The sequence below is a fragment of the Stylophora pistillata genome, chromosome 9 (genome assembly GCF_964205215.1).
Source record: "Stylophora pistillata chromosome 9, jaStyPist1.2, whole genome shotgun sequence".
In the NCBI taxonomy this organism is placed as follows: Eukaryota; Metazoa; Cnidaria; class Anthozoa; order Scleractinia; family Pocilloporidae; genus Stylophora; species Stylophora pistillata.
Window position 1 is genome coordinate 3,462,765 of NC_142527.1, and position 17,986 is coordinate 3,480,750.

Sequence of the window (17,986 nt, forward strand, 5' to 3'; positions counted from 1 at the left end):
TGTTTCGGCCCTCTGGTCCTTGTAACGTTTTGATAGTAATATTACCGGAAGTTGTCCTAACGGAAGTTCTAAGACATCGCAAAGGATCATGGATATTTGTATGGGCCATGCTTCCCGGTTGTCGTGGCCATAGTTAGAAGTACTAACTATGTCGTGGCGGACGAATAAAGACTAGTTTCGTTTTATAGTTTAATCTGGGTTATTACACGGCCATCCAAGTGACATCGTTACAGTCCTCATCAGTGCAATGTGCTTTGTGTGTTTTTTATTTTATCAGGCTTAACTGGCGAAGGCTTAAATAAATCGATGAATTGAGCGGAATTCCGCGAGACCTGGTCGTTGAGTAGAATGGCTTTACAACCTTTCACAAACGAGCAATTGAATTACCTCAAGTTTACCTTCGTCGCACTCAATGAAATCCCCAAGGCATTGCGCCAAGCTTTCAAACAGATGTGGAACAATAATTTCGCGTCAATCCCCGGTTTCCGGCCTTGGGATGACTCTAATGCAGTGCGTAACTTGTTCTTAAGTACTGAGGGTGGAGTAACCAAGGTCCCCACACATATCTCCTATGATGAATGGGATTGTACAGCCTTGTTCCAGGCCACCATCTATGCACGTTCCTTTGCTTTGCCAGACAGCAAAGGCCATCACAGGGTACTCCATGATTTATACTTGAAACCCTGTAAGTTACCACGTGGTACTTTCCATTCTTCTGTAGTTAGCCCCACTGGAAATAAAGCAGAAACCTTTGCATTGGCAATCGATCAGCTTCGAATGTTGAGAAATTCACTCTGTCATTTAAATAAATCCGAATTGGACAAAAAAACATTTGATCAATATATTCAACTCGCTAAAGACGCGACCAAAGCCCTGGGAGTTAGTATTGGCCCCATTGATGCTGTTGGAAGTTTGACTGAGTCTGACTTTCCTACCGAGAAAGTTCGGAAGTTACAAGATGACTTCAGAACAGAACTTCAAAAAGAAAACGAATTCCTCAGAGAAGTCAAGGATGACTTGCAGCTTATAAAGAAATCTCATCAGGAAGGTGCTAAGACGTAAGGAAAACAATCAAATCTACAAATGCTGCCACCCAAGAAAAGATTGAAACCAAGTTTGCCGAGTTTCAAGCTCAAAGCAGAATTGTCAGGGAAGATGTTAAAGACGAGCTACACAACCTACAGCGATCGCAAAAACAAGACACCGAGAACCTGAAAGAAGCAATCGAAGCAATCGCTGCTAGTCAAGGAAGGATTGTTGAGAATACTGCCGAGTTAAGCCAAGATGTGAAAGACCTAAGGAAGAGGCAAATTCCAGGTAAATGACAGCTGATCTGATCACAATTTGAACCACGCGTTTTCAGGGTTCAATTTGACGATTTGGTGATGCTTAATACCTTTTTTCACATTACTCATGATTTAGTGTCCTTCACAGACGTCTTGTTTCCTTGGCACATAATGCCAAGAGAAAACAAGTTTAGTTACGGGGCAGAAGGGAACTGCTTGAAAAAATACTCAGAATTTCATTTCTCAACATTTTACGGTTTTATATACACTTTCATAAGACAGCAATACTGCATCATCTAATTCATCCATTTCAATGGTGTTCATCAGCGTAAGAACGATGGTGACCTGTGAAAAAGAGACCGGAAGTCACATGAAGTCTGGGTTTTAAGTTCATTTCAATCTTTACTACTGAATAACGCATTTGCGCCACATGTTAAATGATTAAATGTGCATAAAAAGAACAAACATAAAATCTACTAGACTGATGCCTCTTCCATGCTAATGCCATCAGAAGCTACAGAATAGAGCACAGTTGAGTGTTATCTATTTGTTCGGTTTTGTGTTTTCTTTTTCTTTCCCTTGTACCAATACAAATTTTAAGTGCATACTAAATTATCATGTCAAAGGCGCTTCTTTAATTATATTTTTTGCCTAAAACAAACCTTCCTTGTAGGATTTATACCATGCGCTTTACGACTTCATCTTCCTCCCAACTTTACTGGCCGTGGCAAAGAATGTGAAGAGATTATTGGTCACGTGACTTCGGAGTCGACCCGTCTCGTATCAGTCTGGGGGTCACCAGGGTTTGGAAAGACGTCTACCGCAATCGTTGTTGGTCACCAACTTCAAAATCGCGGGCTACCTGTCTACTTTATCTCACTGCGTGGGCTTAAGTCAAAAGGTGATTTAACCTCAAAGCTACTCAGCCACTTTCGAACCGGAGAATCGGAGAATCAGAATTTGACACCTGCCGATGAAATTGGTTTCATTTTTAAAAGGCTATCGGATCCATGCGTGTTGATTCTCGATAATGCCGATGATTTGCTTGAACGTGGCGAGCCAAATGTAAAAGAGGAGACTGTGAATCTGCTGAAAGATATTCTCAACCGTAGCGAAAAGGTCAAATTTCTTTTAACCACTCGGGAGTCAATGGCCTATTTGCATATGTCCCTACATGGACACAAGTCCATCAGAATAGGAGAACTCGAAAACTCATCCTCAAAAGAGTTAGTGGAAAAGCTTCTTCCAAATTTGAGCGCTTCTGACCCAACAAAAATCGTGCAAATATGTGGGCAGGTGCCCTTAGCTATATGGTTGTTGTGTAAGTCGCTCCCAGAGGATTCCGCCCAATGTAGTGCAGATCTTGATGACTTAATGCGGACAAAAAATAACCCACTCGAATTGCTGGACAACCCAGAATTTCCCAGTGATGCTAGACTTAAAACCCTATTTGAATCGTCTTTCCAGAGACTTTCTTCGCAGGACCAAGAAGCACTGGTGTCCTTGAGTGTTCTTCCAGATAAATTTGATCTTAAGATTGCCACAGCTGTTTTAGGACTAACGAGGTTCACCGAAACCAAGAACGTTTTGGGAAGACTGCAAGGGAGGGCTCTCCTGGATAAAAGCTCCAGTTCGGATAAGTTCTCCATTCACAAACTCTTACAGTCATTTGCAAGAGACAAGGGTGAACATATCATGAAAGAAACAATTCTGAACGCAAACACTCGCTTTTTATCATTCTACATTGGATTTGTTGAGAAACTTAATGAGATGTTCCTCACAGGACACTCCATGAAAGCATTGATCGAGTTCTTCGACGATGAAAGAAGCATTGTCCAAAGTTTGATGGATGGTTGTTCAGATTGCAAGATAGCGGACAGAGTTTTTCAAGTTTTGGCAAAAGCCGAGTTTTTTCTTGATACTGCTTTTTTCAGCAACGAACCTAATTTTTGAAAAGATTTTTCAATCGGCAATAGAGGCAGCTAGCCAGCTTGGACGAACTGTTCTCCACAGACAACTACTTCAGTCCACAACGTTCTGCTATATGACCTGGGGAGGGAGTGAAAAAACAAAGCTGTTGCTTTCGGAGGCCAGTAAACTTCAAAGTTCAACGGCTACCATTTGTCCTGAAGAGAAAGGCAAACACTTGTGCTACTCTGGCATCTATCAGCTTGTGGTAGGAAAGACGGAAGATGGAGTAAGAAGTTTACAAGAAGCTATTTCCCTTCTGAACAAAACTGCTGAACACAAAGTTCTGAGACTTATGATACTTCAAATCCTCGCTATTTTCTATCGATGCGCAAAAGGCGATTACGAGATGTCAGCCACGTTCTATGATAGAGCCGTGCAAGAATGCAGAGAAGCAGGAGACATGCATTTATTGGTAATTCCGGACAATGATGGAGAAGCAAATTATGGGAATGAAGACAGAGTACCCTCAAGTACAGAAAATCTTGGAAACGAACCAGTTCAAGTTGGAGTGACCTATATTGTGAGCAAAGCTATTGCAAAAATATCTTCAGCTGAAATCATTGAGTTTTCAATCAAGTTACTGTTCGGAATGCTTCAAGGCATTGAGTCAACCAATGAAATGACCAAACCGGGCTGGTTTAAATTTGAAGAAAACACCATTAGCATGCTGAAAAATTCGCATAATTATCAGGAAGGTTTATCACTAACTCAGAAACTTATCACCTATCATCTAAGCTCACTACAAAAAAGGACAACGGACGAAGAGCACGACAGCTTAAGTCTGCACAAGGAGGCTCTAGCAAAGTGCTATTCGCTTCGAGGACAAAATCAACTTTCCCTGCGTCTCTTCTCAGAAGCTGTCAGTTCAAAACAACATGCTCTAACCATCATCTTGGAACTCTTCGGTGAAGAAGATAGGAAGACCGCCCGTGCACATTGCGAATTAGGGTTATCAAAATACGCACTAGGAGATTATAACGCAGCTGCCGAGTCCTACAAGCGTGCACTCGACATCGAAATTCAATTGCTTGGAGAAGAACACCAGGAGACCGCTAGCAGTTACAATCAGCTGGGGCTTACCCAATTTACACTTGGAGATTACACCTCAGCCGCAGAGTCACACAAGCGAGCACTTAACATCAGACAAAAGGTATTGGGTGAAGAACATGAGAGGACTGCTGACAGCTATTATAGCCTGGGGGTTACCCAACATGCACTTGGAGACTACACAGCAGCCGCTGAGTCACACAAGCGAGCACTTAACATCAGACAAAAGGTATTGGGTGAAGAACATGAAAAGACTGCTAACAGCTACCGTGAGCTGGGGGTTACCCAATATGTACTTGGAGATTACACCTCAGCCGCTGAGTCAGACAAGCGAGCACTTAACATCAGACAAAAGGTATTGGGGGAAGAACATGAGAGGACGGCTGACAGCTACTATAACCTGGCTGTTACCCAATATACACTTGGAGATTACACCTCAGCCGCAGAGTCACACAAGCGAGCACTTAACATCAGACAAAAGGTATTGGGGGAAGAACATGAGAAGACTGCTGACAGCTACTCTAAGCTGGGGGTTACCCAATATGTACTTAAAGATCACACCTCAGCCGCTGAGTCACACAAGCGAGCACTTAACATCAGACAAAAGGTATTGGGTGAAGAACATGAAAAGACTGGTAATAGCTACTCTAAGCTGGGGGTTACCCAATATGTACTTAAAGATCACACCTTAGCCGCTGAGTCACACAAGCGAGCACTTAACATCAGACAAAAGGTATTGGGGGAAGAACATGAGAACACTGCTGACAGCTACTCTAAGCTGGGGGTTACCCAATATGTACTTAAAGATCACACCTCAGCCGCTGAGTCACACAAGCGAGCACTTAACATCAGACAAAAGGTATATGGTGAAGAACATGAGAAGACTGCTAATAGCTACCACATGCTTGCGGTTACCCAATATGCACTTAAAGATTACACTTCAGCCGCTGAGTCACACAAGCGAGCACTTAACATCAGACAAAAGGTATATGGTGAAGAACATGAAAGGACGGCTAATAGTTACCATAAGCTTGGGGTTACCCAATATGCACTTAAAGATTACACTTCAGCCGCTGAGTCACACAAGCGAGCACTTAACATCAGACAAAAGGTAGTTGTCGATGTAGTAGTCCGCAGTACAATACTGCACAGTACTGATTCAGACGTGCGATTTTGAGCTCCTCGATTAGCCAAAGTTTAACTTTGTCGATTCAAGGTTAGTCTGGCGTTTGGGCCTTTTTTCCATTTGCTTTGTGTGTCATTTATGGATTCAGGTATGAATACTGAGGGATTGTTAGAAGATTTAGTTGCCGATGGAACCATTGAAGACTCATCGATCGTAAATGGAGAATCATATGCGTCGAGAGCTGCACGTACCTCTGGAAATATTGGAAATGATGTGCCAAACAAGCGGGTTTCTGCTTTTATTGAAAACAACATGCCGCAGCGGCCGAGAACCGCTTTTTTTACACCGTCTAAATCAGCGACTGCTCGTTCCGTTTTCGACGCTTTTTCGGCGCTGAACATTGAATTTACAGACATACAATGCCTCCAACGAAAACTTAATGGGGAAGTCGTCGTGACTTTCAAGTCTGAGACCGCCAAAGAAAGGTTTTTAAGCTTCAATTCTCTAAAACTAGGTTCAGAAAAGTACGCCCTACAAGACGTTGACAAAGCGTTAACATTTCTCACCATCTACGACGCGCCCTTTGAACTATCAGATTTGGCGATAATTAAAAGCCTAGCACCTTACTGTGAGGTGTTACACTACCGGAGAGGTAAGCATTCTTATGCTCCCGCTATTTACAATGGCTTTCGATACTACCGTGTTCGGGTTTTTAAACCTATCCCGAGTTTCCTGATATTTGGAAAGTTTCACATCTTCCTGCGACATAATGGCCAAGTTCCCACTTGCCGCAAATGTAATTGTTCTGGACACTTTGCTAATGGCTGCCCCAACAAGATTTGCTTCAATTGCGAAGGCATTGGCCACGAGGCGTCAGAGTGTCAACGCCCCGTTCTATGCTGTATTTGTAAAGAGGAAGGCCACTTGGGGATCAATTGTGATTACTCTTGGGTCTTTCCACTCACTCACTGTGCCGAAACCGATGAAACGGATGAAGTAAACATTGATGTATCAGACGACCATGGTTCTATTGACGAAAATGCTCCACTTGCTTCTGTTCTTCTTTCACCAAAACGATCTTCTGAAAATTTTCCTCCGCCAAATCCGCCCGTCAACGAAGAACTTGCTGAGAATTTGCCTCCCGTCTCCCCCCCCCCCCCCCCCGCCTGACGACTTCAATGAAACTGATCAATCTTCTCAACCGGAACAACCTTCTCAACCTGAACATTTCAACGAGACTCAGCCACCCTCTCAACCTGAACAGTCTGAGCAACATTCTAAACCAGAACAACCTTCGCAACACTCTCAACCTGAACAGCAACACTCTCAACCCGAACTGCCCTCGCACAATCTCTCCGAACAATCTTCTCAACCGTCATCCGTCTCTTCCGATTCCCCAATTCTGGATCCTCATGGTTTCATTGCTCCCAAATCCATCAAGCCGTCATCCCGTCGCACACCTGCTCGCTTGCCTGATCTGTCCCTTGCCTGCATTCGTAAACCTACTACAACTACACTCACCACCGGAAGGCCACGCTCATCGATACCTGTTCCTACCACAGCTTCATTTACCCTTGAAACCGAAAATGACATGGAAACCACCCACGATCTCAAAAGAAAATCATCCGATGTATCTCCAAGTCGAAAGGAAACTACCCCCACGGAAAAGAAAAAAGGAAAAAATAGACACTCTAAAAAGTCCAAGTAAGTTTTTTACCTTTTTAAGTCAGTCTTTTTTCCAAGTTATTTCAAACTCTTAACTATTAATGCAAGAGGGCTAGCAAACCCCCTTACCTACAATTTCTTGTTTGATTTGATCGAGAAGTCCAACTGTGATGTCTGTTTTGTACAAGAAACGTTAATTCATTCTGAATCTACTATAAAATCTCTATCCCGTAGATGGCTGGGCCGTAGTTTTTGGTCCCCTGCGTCGGGGAAACAGGGTGGTGTCGTCACCTTGATTTCTTCGAAATGCTCAAACGAAATCGTATCTTAGAAGAAGGACTCACAAGGTCGTATTGTCAGTGTTTTGATCAGGTGCAACGACTTTGATATCAGTCTAGTCAATATCTACGCTCCTACCAATCCTACCGAACGGAAAAGTTTTTTTGTTTCGATTCATGAATTTTTCATTCCCTCCTCTGCGACTATCATCGGAGGAGATTTTAATTGTTACGACAACGCTCTCGATAAGTTTGGTGGGAATATCTCTATACACAAAGATTACGAATCTTTAAAAAGTGGTTTCGCGCTTTCAGATGTTTGGCGAAATTTGCATCCAAGATCAAAAGAATTTACGTGGTTTAATTCCACACGGTCAATTGGCAGTAGACTGGACAAGTTTTTAATTTCGAAAGATTTATTATCACCCGACGTTAAGTGTGACATTCGCCCTTGTTCGATATCCGACCACGATTTTGTTTTTCTTACCTTTGATATTCCCACCGCTGTAAAACGCGGTCCAGGCGTTTGGTGTTTTAACAACTCTGTTTTGAACGATAAGGATTTTTGCGCTACTATAGAGAAATTAATCGATGATCATGTACGTTTATTATCTTGTTTCCGTGTCTCCAAGATTGGTGGGAGTTTTTAAAACAGTCTATTAAAGAAGAAACGATCTCCTTTTCCCGTAAAAAGCGAAGACAACTGCAAAGAGACCAGGTAATTTTGACGAACAAATTGATCCGTCTTCGTCAACGTTTAGTTGACGGAGACAATTCCGTTATCCCTTTAATTTCTGACACCGAATGTCGTTTGAAAGCCCTTCGAACTAAGCAAGTCGAAGGAATCATTATTCGTAGTAGAGCAGAATGGCTAGAAGAAGGCGAACGCCCCAGTCGGTACTTTTTTCATTTACAAAGAATTAAAGCTCAACGATCCCACATCTCTTCGGTTTATGATTCTACCGGTGTCGAAGTCTCCTCCCAAGAAGAGATTGAAAAAGTTCATATCGATTTCTACACTCAGCTCTTTTCCGAAGAACCGATAGATGCTGCTCTTCAAGAAGATCTTTTATCCTCTCTATCACGGAAATTAACTTTTGATCAGGCGTCATCTTGTGAAGGCGAGATCACGCTTGACGAACTTACTCTCGCTATGAAAAATATGAATAGGAATAAATCGCCTGGCCCTGATGGCCTTTCGGTTGAATTCTACGCTAGATTTTGGGATCGTTTAGCTCCACATTTATGTCAAGTCTTAAATGCATGCTACCAAACCGGAGAGATGTGTGATTCCATGAAGATGAGCAACACACGCGTTATTTTTTAGAAAGGAGATCGTAAGAATCTGAAAAATTGGCGTCCGATTTCCCTCTTAAACGTTGATTATAAGTTATGCTCAAAAGTTCTCTCTCTTCGACTCTCTGAAGTTCTGGAATATATCGTTGACCCTGATCAAACTTGTTCTGTGCCCGGACTCAAAATTAATTCAAACTTACATTTACTTAGAGATATCTTAGATTACATCGACCGCACGAATGAAACCGGCATTTTGCTCAGTTTAGATCAAGAGAGAGCCTTCGATCGCGTTAATCGCACCTTTCTGCAAAGCCTCTTACCCCGTTTTGGTTTTGGCCCGTCTTTTTGTTTTTGGATCAACACTTTATATAATGGGGTCAATATGCGTGTTATTGTTAATGAATGGCTAACCGATGCGATTCCTTTGTCTCGTGGGGTAAGACAGGGGGATTCCCTCTCTCCCCTGCTCTATGTTTTGTGCGTTGAAACTCTCGCATGCAAAATCCGAAATAATCCTAAAATCGAAGGCTTTCTCCTTCCGGGCGCACATGGTCTCTGCTATAAAGTTGGAAATTATGCTGACGATACGACCTGTATGGTGAAATCTTATCGCTCTCTGCAAGTTCTATTCAACATGATTAATATTTACGAGCGTGGCTCTGGAGCACGCCTTATTCTCACGAAAACAGAGGCCATGTGGTTGGGGGCGTAGCGTACGCACTACGACCAACCACTTGGCCTCAAATGGATGACAAAAATTAAAATCCTAGCTGTTGTTTTCGGCCGCGATACTGAATTAGATAACTGGCAGCCAAAGCTAGAGAAATTAGAAAAGCATCTATATTTATGGAAACCCCGCTCTCTTTCTCTTGTCGACCGATCACTCAACGTTAACACCCTCGGAATTAGCAAGCTCCTATATCTCTCTACAGTTTTGTGTGTCCCAAAATGGGTAATTGCTAAGGTCAACGCTTTAATCTGGCCATTTGTCTGGAGTTGTCGAATTGAAACGGTGAGCCGAGCGACCTGCCACCAATCTCTTAGCAGTGGCGGTCTCGGCATTTTGAATTTCCTGATCAAAGGTAAATCTCTTAAATTAGCCTCAGTAATTTCCAATCTAGATGATCGCGAATCAAAATCCTTTTATTTGGCCAGATATTTTCTAGGCTCTAGGCTTGCCTCCTGTCGCTCGGAGTGGAGCTCTCTTCGAGATAACTCCACCCCGCGTACACAGATCTTGACGCCCTATTATGAGAATGTTCTCTCGGCGCTCACCGCTCTACGTGGGATTCTCTCCCGCACGGAGTGGTGCGATTTTGAATTTTCTTCCAAGAAATGTTATCAAACTCTCTTGAAGGAAACTCCACATCTCCAATTCTTCATCGCTTTTGGACTCCCTTCCTTCCGATTGACTTTAATCTTGACAAATTTTCGAATTTAGTGCGAGATGACTTTTCTGAAAATTATAAGAACGACATACTCTGGAAAATTGTACTTCGCGCTATTAAGGTCCGCGATTCTTTAAAGAATTGGGGATATATCGACTCAGATAAGTGCGCCTTCTGTTCCCGTAAAGAAACTATAGATCACTGTTTTCTCAATTGCCCCCGTATGAAATCTGTATGGACCCACTTTTCCCCTGTTATCTCCTCTATCCTTGGAACTAGATTTCTCCCATCCTGTACCTATGTTTTCTTTTTTCGTTGGACCCCCGCTAGTCCAAAACAGAATCGTATTGTCCGCTTTCTAATTAAGATAATTCTGTACAGCATCTAGAAATTTCGAAATAAATCTACCTTCCACAATGGGAATGACCCCCCTGAGGGTATAATTCGCTATGCCCTCAGCGAGACCAAAAACAGAATTGCGTGCGACTACTTCCGACTCTCGTTATCTAACTTTAGAAAAGCTTGGGAGTCCCCATCAATCTGTACAATTGATGGAGACTCCTATAGAATACTTTTGTAAATAGATAACCTTAAGCTTTAGTTAACATTTGATTAAATCAACTTGGAATTATTTACAACTTAGAATTAGCATTAAACAATCCTAGAGTTACATTAATGTTAGTCTACGTTAGCCCTAGCCATACCAATATTATAGATTAAGCTTATATTAATATTAGTTTACCTTAAGCTTTAGTTAACATTTGATTAAATCAACTTGGAATTATTTACAACTTAGAATTAGCATTAAACAATCCTAGAGTTACATTAATATTAGTCTACGTTAGCCCTAGCCATACCAATATCATAGATTAAGCTTATATTAATATTAGACCTAACTATTTTGGAATTATTTATAACCTTACATTAATATTAGTAATATGTAATACTCGTAGATAATTAACAACTCTTGAACTTTGGAACTTTGGAATGTTTATTAATAATTAGTTGGGGCCAAGCCCACGTGCGTTAGCACTTTTATTTTGTAACTTATCTGGTTTGTTATGAATAAACCCTTTTCAAAACTTAAATTGGGCGAAGAACATGAGAAGACTGCTGACAGCTACTATATAACCTGGGTGTTACCCAATTTACACTTGGAGATTACACCTCAGCCGCAGAGTCCGACAAGCGAGCACTTAATATCAGACAAAAGGTATTGGGCGAAGAACATGATTGGACCGCCATGATAGCTACCATAATCTGGGGGATATCCAAATTGCACTTGGAGATTACACCTCAGCTGCTGAGTCACACAAGCGAGCACTTAACATCAGACAAAAGGTATTGGGTGAAGAACATGAGAAGACCACTAATAGCTACCATAGGCTGGGGCTTACCCAATATGCACTTAAAAATTACACCTCAGCCGCTGAGTCACACAAGCGAGCACTTAACATCAGACGAAAGGTATTGGGTGAAGAACATGAAAAGACTGCTGACAGCTACCATAATCTGGGGGTTACCCAATATGCACTTAAAGATTACACCTCGGCCGCTGAGTCACACAAGCGAGCACTTAACATCAGACAAAAGGTATTGGGCGAAGAAAATGAGGAGACCGCTGATAGCTACTATAGCCTGGGGGCTACCCAGCATACACTTGGAGACCGCACCTCAGCCCCTGAGGTAGACCAGGGAGCACTTAACATGAGACAATAGGTATTGGGCGAAGAATATAAAAAGGCCGTTAACAGCCACTATAATCTGGGGGTTACCCAATATATACCTAATATGTAAAAAAATTAAGTAGGTTGATAAATCCGTGTGGGGATTTTTCGATTTTCTTACTGTTTGCCTTGCAATTTTTCTGTCAAGTTTACCGATTTAACCGAAACCGATTCGTTTTAAGTAGGAGGCCATCGCGGAAGATGCACCTAGCTAAACGAAATTCTCTCACACGATATTTAAGGTTAATATCTTGGAAGTCGTTGGACCAAATTTTAAGGTAATCCGTATAGTCTACAGACCCTATTAATTCATTCAAAGAAGGCACATTGGCGTATGCATGAATTAGGTTTTTTTTTTCTCACATCTCATGAGACTCTAAGCAAATACATATTTTGCGGGTAACTTTCCAACGGTTATTAAGGCACCCGTGACAGACCTTAAGGGTTCTTTGGCTCAGTTCTGCCGTTAAAGACCAGAATCAGTAATCCGGTTTGGTTTTTCCTGTGCAGGAAAATGTACAATAGGCGCCACAAGGCAGTTTTTAATTGGCGTTCAGTGATGTGGTAGACTTAGCCTAGGAACGAGGTTGAATTTTGGCATCGACTGTTTCAGGCTTGAAGTGCTGTGCCGCAAATAAGCGATAACCAGGCTTTTCACAGTTTACACTTATCTTCCGAATGAACTTTTGGCGAACAAAACAACCACACTTTCCTGACAAAAAAGGCTTTTGGAAGTTACTGCCACATATCTTTAATTTCCATAAGTCAAAAAAAACTTGCGGTCCATAGCATGGCTTTGGTGGTATATAGCTCAGAGGCAAAAAAACTTTAGAAGTTTGTTATCAGATGTGAGCGAGAGAAAACCTTGTAAACAAAGATCATCGCGTTCAAATACATATATTTATTGAGCGACTGTTGGGATAAAGTAGACATAGGAATGGAAAATGGAGAAATTTGGCTCGTGCATGCAGAGAAAGATATGAATTGCAGCGTCATTATGTGATGACTTTTGCAACCAGAAGTTTAATAAACGTAGGATTTTACTTAGTATTGGTTTTGTAGGAAGCCTGAGGTATGAGTTTATCATTCTGCAGAGTTGGATGGTTACCATCATTCTGGACTTCTCCGAGAAACGATGTAAGTCACAAAGTGACTCATTCCTTGTCTGTTGACTTTGCTGCAGTACTTACACTAGTCCCCGCATTTCATCTGGCGATTTTAGTATTTCCATTTTGTCATGACATCAATTTGTTCCTAAGTCTTAATCTCCACTAACTCTCCATGATAACAAACAATGAAAGGTACTCAACGGCGATTTTGCTTAAAACAGCAAGGCCTTCAATTCGTTCACTCTGAACCGTATATCCGGCCAGATTATAGGTCCGTGTAGCCTCTTGTTTCTACTGGCTTACGTATCCCGCAGTAAAACTTGATGGTAAAGGATCGAGTGTGAGCAGCGAAGATTGGCTAAACCACGAGCCTTTATCCGTTTCGGTGAGATTCTTTGGCCATTCCACTTCGAATTTCTTTACCTCGTGTGCTGACAGCCAGACTTTATTTTTTACTTTCGCGTGGACTCTTGGATCCTTGGACCCTTCTCCTTTTATCTTTCTGCATTCACATTATAGTTTTAACGTAGACAGATAGCAAAGATTTCCACATGCACCCGATATCAGGAGATGTTTACGCAATTAAAATTCAAGGAACAGGATGTTTTACCGCAAGAAACCCTATGGGAGTCATTTATGTTGACGTGTGATAATTGCCTATTGACACTTTGGCGGGAAAACGAATTCAGTTTGAAAATACGTTTTCGTAAATAATTCGCGAGCGTTTCAATATTTTACACTAATTTTTCTTGGAAACTATTCTAAATTATTAATGATTAGTTTGGTATAAAAATGAAAAAATTGGTTTTCGAAGGTGAACATATCCTTAACATATCTTAGTATCTTAATTTCTTCAAAAACCCTTGTTTTCTGACCCGTGATCCAATCCGTAATCCGATCCTGGGTTTGTCGACGACGCTCAAATTCAACCACGCTTCGGCCGGCGATACAAAATTTTTGCCAGGAAGTAACGATAATCAAAACAAGAAGTTTCCCGGACGTTGGCAATCCAACTAAAAGTTTTCAAAAGGTTCTCCTTCCATTCGCTGTTATGATTGGTTCACAGAATATTATCGCTAGTTGATTGGATTCTCGGGAGAAGATTAACTCCTTTCTTAAAGCATGGTCGTTAGGTTTCTACTTGCGGCAGGATCGTCAGTAGTGGGTAAAGATGAGCCGATATGGGTTTCCCATCGATACGATACCGAGTAAGGCATTGATACTTTTCTTCGATATCGATACCGATACTGTGACGCCACGGAGCTAAATAGTAAGTCACGTGATTTGATTGACGAAATTCAAACCGTGTTGGAGACGTACTTAAGTTGATCCTCGTGTTCGTCAATGAGTTCACTTTTGTAGTGCTCACACGCCACTGCTTAGACTGGTACAATGCGGTGCTCATTGCCCAATCTCGAGCCCAAAGTCTTCTCGGCTCCTCGCCAGTGGTTAGTTGTTTGTGTGATACAAGTCGCGGGCAGGTCACTTGCAGAATCAAAAGCAAAGATACATTTTGCTAGTATCCTAACCCTAACCTAAAGTTTGTATGAAAGCGATTATAGCAGTAATGAACCCTCCTTATACATCGAATGCAAACATGGCGTCCAATTTGAATCGTCACTGTTTTGGACTCACCGGCCTCGTCTTCACGTAGAAACACAAAACGATTACTGCACGTGTGAGAGGCTAGTGAGTCCAGAACAATGGCAACTTAAATTGCATGCCATACTTGCATTCGGTGTATGTAGCAGTGGAACTGAGGCCTAAAAAGAATTCAGGCCCATGCGGGATTTGGTTCATTACTGCGAGGATCGCTTACACATATTTCATGAAACCGCAGAACCGTTTATGATTTTGGTACAGTTTTGTTACTTGAGGCAGAAATTTTAAAATGTATGACTTTGTTTTTCAATGAATAAAGGCTGATAGTTTCTAAAGAAACTATCATATTTGTTTTTCAATGTACACTTCAGACACTTGAAACCCATCTCATTGTAAGTTATTGTTTTCTACCCTGGCAGTTGCTGACTCATTCTTCATGCATAACTAAATAATTAGCTTGGACAGAAATTTGTTGACGAAAAGAATGAAGTCATAAAATTTCTGCAGTTTGTGGGTATTTCAAAGTTCCCAAACTTACGATTTTTCTTTTGTTTGAAACTCTTATGAGTAAAACTCCCACATCATGGTAATTTCTGATATTTCACAGCCACAGATTAATTGGCCATGGAGTTTCGTATTATGTTCTGCCTATCAGACTTTATTTCTCCCTCCCTTATCAAGCAAATGAGTGTAAAATCTTAACTCCACTGATTTCATTGCTTTAGGATTGCCTTGGAGAAAATCCAGTGCACAAGGCTGCTCGCCGTGGAAGAAGTCAACGTTTGAGGTTGTTACAGGCCTTTGGTGCTCCCTTAACCCTTAAACTCCCATGAGTGACCAAGACAGAATTTCTCCTTACAATATCAATAGAATATCAAGCAGACAAGTGATGAGAATAAGGAGAAAAAGAAAATCGGGGGATTATCAGTTGATCTAATACCAAATTCTCCAACTAACATCATAAGAAGAATTACTTTTGAGATCTTGGGAGTGAAAGGGTAAAGGTATTTAGCACCATGCTCACATTTAAACATGACTCTTAAATTCCAAGGTTTCGTGCTTGACAGAGCTGTCAATAAGAGCTTACCAGAACCTCTTGGCAGTCCGCCATTTCTTGCCAGCTTCTTTTCCCCTCATTTCACCATCAGTCCCGGAGAAAAGTTGTACAAAATTGTTGAAATAACAAAACAGTTTGTACAGGACATTCTGGATGCATTTACCCTTAGCAAGTTTAGACAAATGATTAAATTGCACGTTTAGAGTTTGCGTTGAGGTTCTTGTGGACGTTAGCAAAGGCTTGGCAAATTTTAACTGAATAGTCCCTAATCATGTGCGTAATTTGATGAAATAACGATGGTGTTTACGATAGCCTGGCCACCAACTGGTTTTTGCTTGCTATCAACTTTCAAACTTATTGACAGCACTGGTTTGAGCAAGTGAACCTTTCACCCTTGTACCCCTTCGGCTTACAGAGAGTCATTTCAATTTGGTGCTATCTTAAGATACTACTTGACTCGCTGATATGCACCTGTCTGACATACAAGTGTTTCTATTCCCATCACCTGTTTGCTGAAAAATTTACTTTAATTGTAAGAAGTTCAATGCTCGACTCCATATCTATATAAGCTGTTTAATCTGACTCGTACAATCTGGTTGACTAAAAGGAAAACAATATTACTGAATAAAGAAAACGAAACGGAACGAAAGAACTTACAAGATTTGTAAGTCTGAGAGAAAGGACACCTGCGAAAACCCAAAACTTTACTCACACGCTCGCGAGGGGGTCCAGACCATAATATGCATATCTAACCCAGTACCGCGCAGTTAGGGTAAAACTAAATATGACGTATTTTAATCAGCAAGAGAATTTACTCGTTAATCACATCTCTGCGCGAAAAAGTTAACCTTCAGGTACAGTATAAGACAGTTTTCATATTAAATGGAGCATAACCAACCTCTGTTGTCTTTCAGTACATTTAACATGTACCGGCAAACACCCAGTGACGTTGCCTCCATGCCTGGGTTTGAACAAAGAGTTCAGCTCTCGAGAAATCCCAGCCTTGCTACAGGTAAACACTTTCTTGGTCACTCATACCCTAATAGTGATCTGCTAATCAAAACAGATGTGTAGGTCACTCAATTATGCTTCTTTACACTTTATCTTTATAGTAGTTTTATACTATTTATTTCTTCATAATTGACGAATTATCTTCTTAAATTCCAGTGTCCAGTCAGAGTAAAAGATTACTTGATGATGGAGACTACCCAGAGCAAGTAAAAAGACCCAAAAATGTTTGGTATTTTCTCACAGGACTATCACTATTCTAAATATACCTTGCTCAGTGCTGAGTTAAAACAAAGTATTTCAATTTACCGCCACGCCCTTACGAATATTCTTATCAATAAAATCTCCTGATGAGTGGGTAATCACGAAACAGGCTTGTAGGAATGAAAGCGTAGTCTTAATATTTTCCTAACCCAACATATATCTATAAATATAGAAAAATACGAAGATTACGCTTTGATCCCTACGAGCCTGTTTCGTGATTGCTCACTCATCAGGGGATCTTCCCCTGATGGGTGAGCAATCCTCAAACAGGCTTGTAGGGATGAAAGTGTAGTATTTGTATTTTTCAAACTCAACATATATTGCGCTCTACTTTTATGTATATACAATATATGTATGTATAACATCTGCAAGACTGTTTCGGCCCTCTGGGCCTCATCAGTGCAATACTGATTCTAGGATGGGCCTCATCAGTGCAATGCTGATTCTAGGATAGAGGTAACGCCAAATAGCCACCCCTAATGATTCCACATTTGTGGTTTCATCTAGGCCATGCCAGAGTGCTCAAACTAGTAACCAGTGAGCATGGCGCAATTTCATGACCTGACCCATCCTAGAAGAGTGCTCAATTTAGGACTCGAAAGTAAAGCTTTGTAATGCCAAAGAGCTATATATCATCAGGGCTTGATCAGTACAAAGTTGTGCAAACTAAGGCTAGTTAAATTTATACTATAGGCTGCTAAGGTTTGTTAATGGTAAGTTAATGGACCTTCGGCGAAGTGCATCCGAACTCTCCAAAACTAAATTTAACGCTTTTTCCCTCATTAGCTGCAGAATGACGCGAATGATCGACCCAATGAAGAGCGATCTACTGAAACAAAACCGAACGGCAAAACTAAGTTTAATTTCTTGTTGATTCATTAAAAGTAATGTACATTAATCGTGATAACTAGTAATCATCGAAGATAAGGAAAGTGCGTTCGATCTCTAGTAAAAGTTTTTTTATTGTACTGATTGCGCAGAAATATTCAGGGAAAGTGGATTGTGGGGTGCTTTTGGTCTATGCCATAAACCAGTGGCAAAGTTGAACACAACAATAAGGTTTAAGAGTTCAACATCTTAGTACTGCACTTGATACAATGGCAGTGACCAAAACAACTAATAGGACAACATTGAACAAACCGATATATCATGTTTAACAGTA

At 41.2% G+C, this 17,986-nt stretch overlaps 1 protein-coding gene and 1 pseudogene across 2 annotated transcripts in view; both read left to right on the plus strand.

Moving 5' to 3' along the window:
• LOC148722817 (uncharacterized) overlaps positions 1–17,986 on the plus strand; it is a 63,783-nt gene that overhangs the window by 13,026 nt on the left and 32,771 nt on the right. The gene's annotated exons all lie outside the window — the stretch shown is intronic.
• On the plus strand, positions 280–12,832 carry LOC148722818 (uncharacterized; annotated as a pseudogene). The gene is made up of 3 exons (XR_015991776.1): positions 280–1,317; positions 1,960–5,415; positions 11,271–12,832. The product of XR_015991776.1 is annotated as an uncharacterized LOC148722818 (transcript).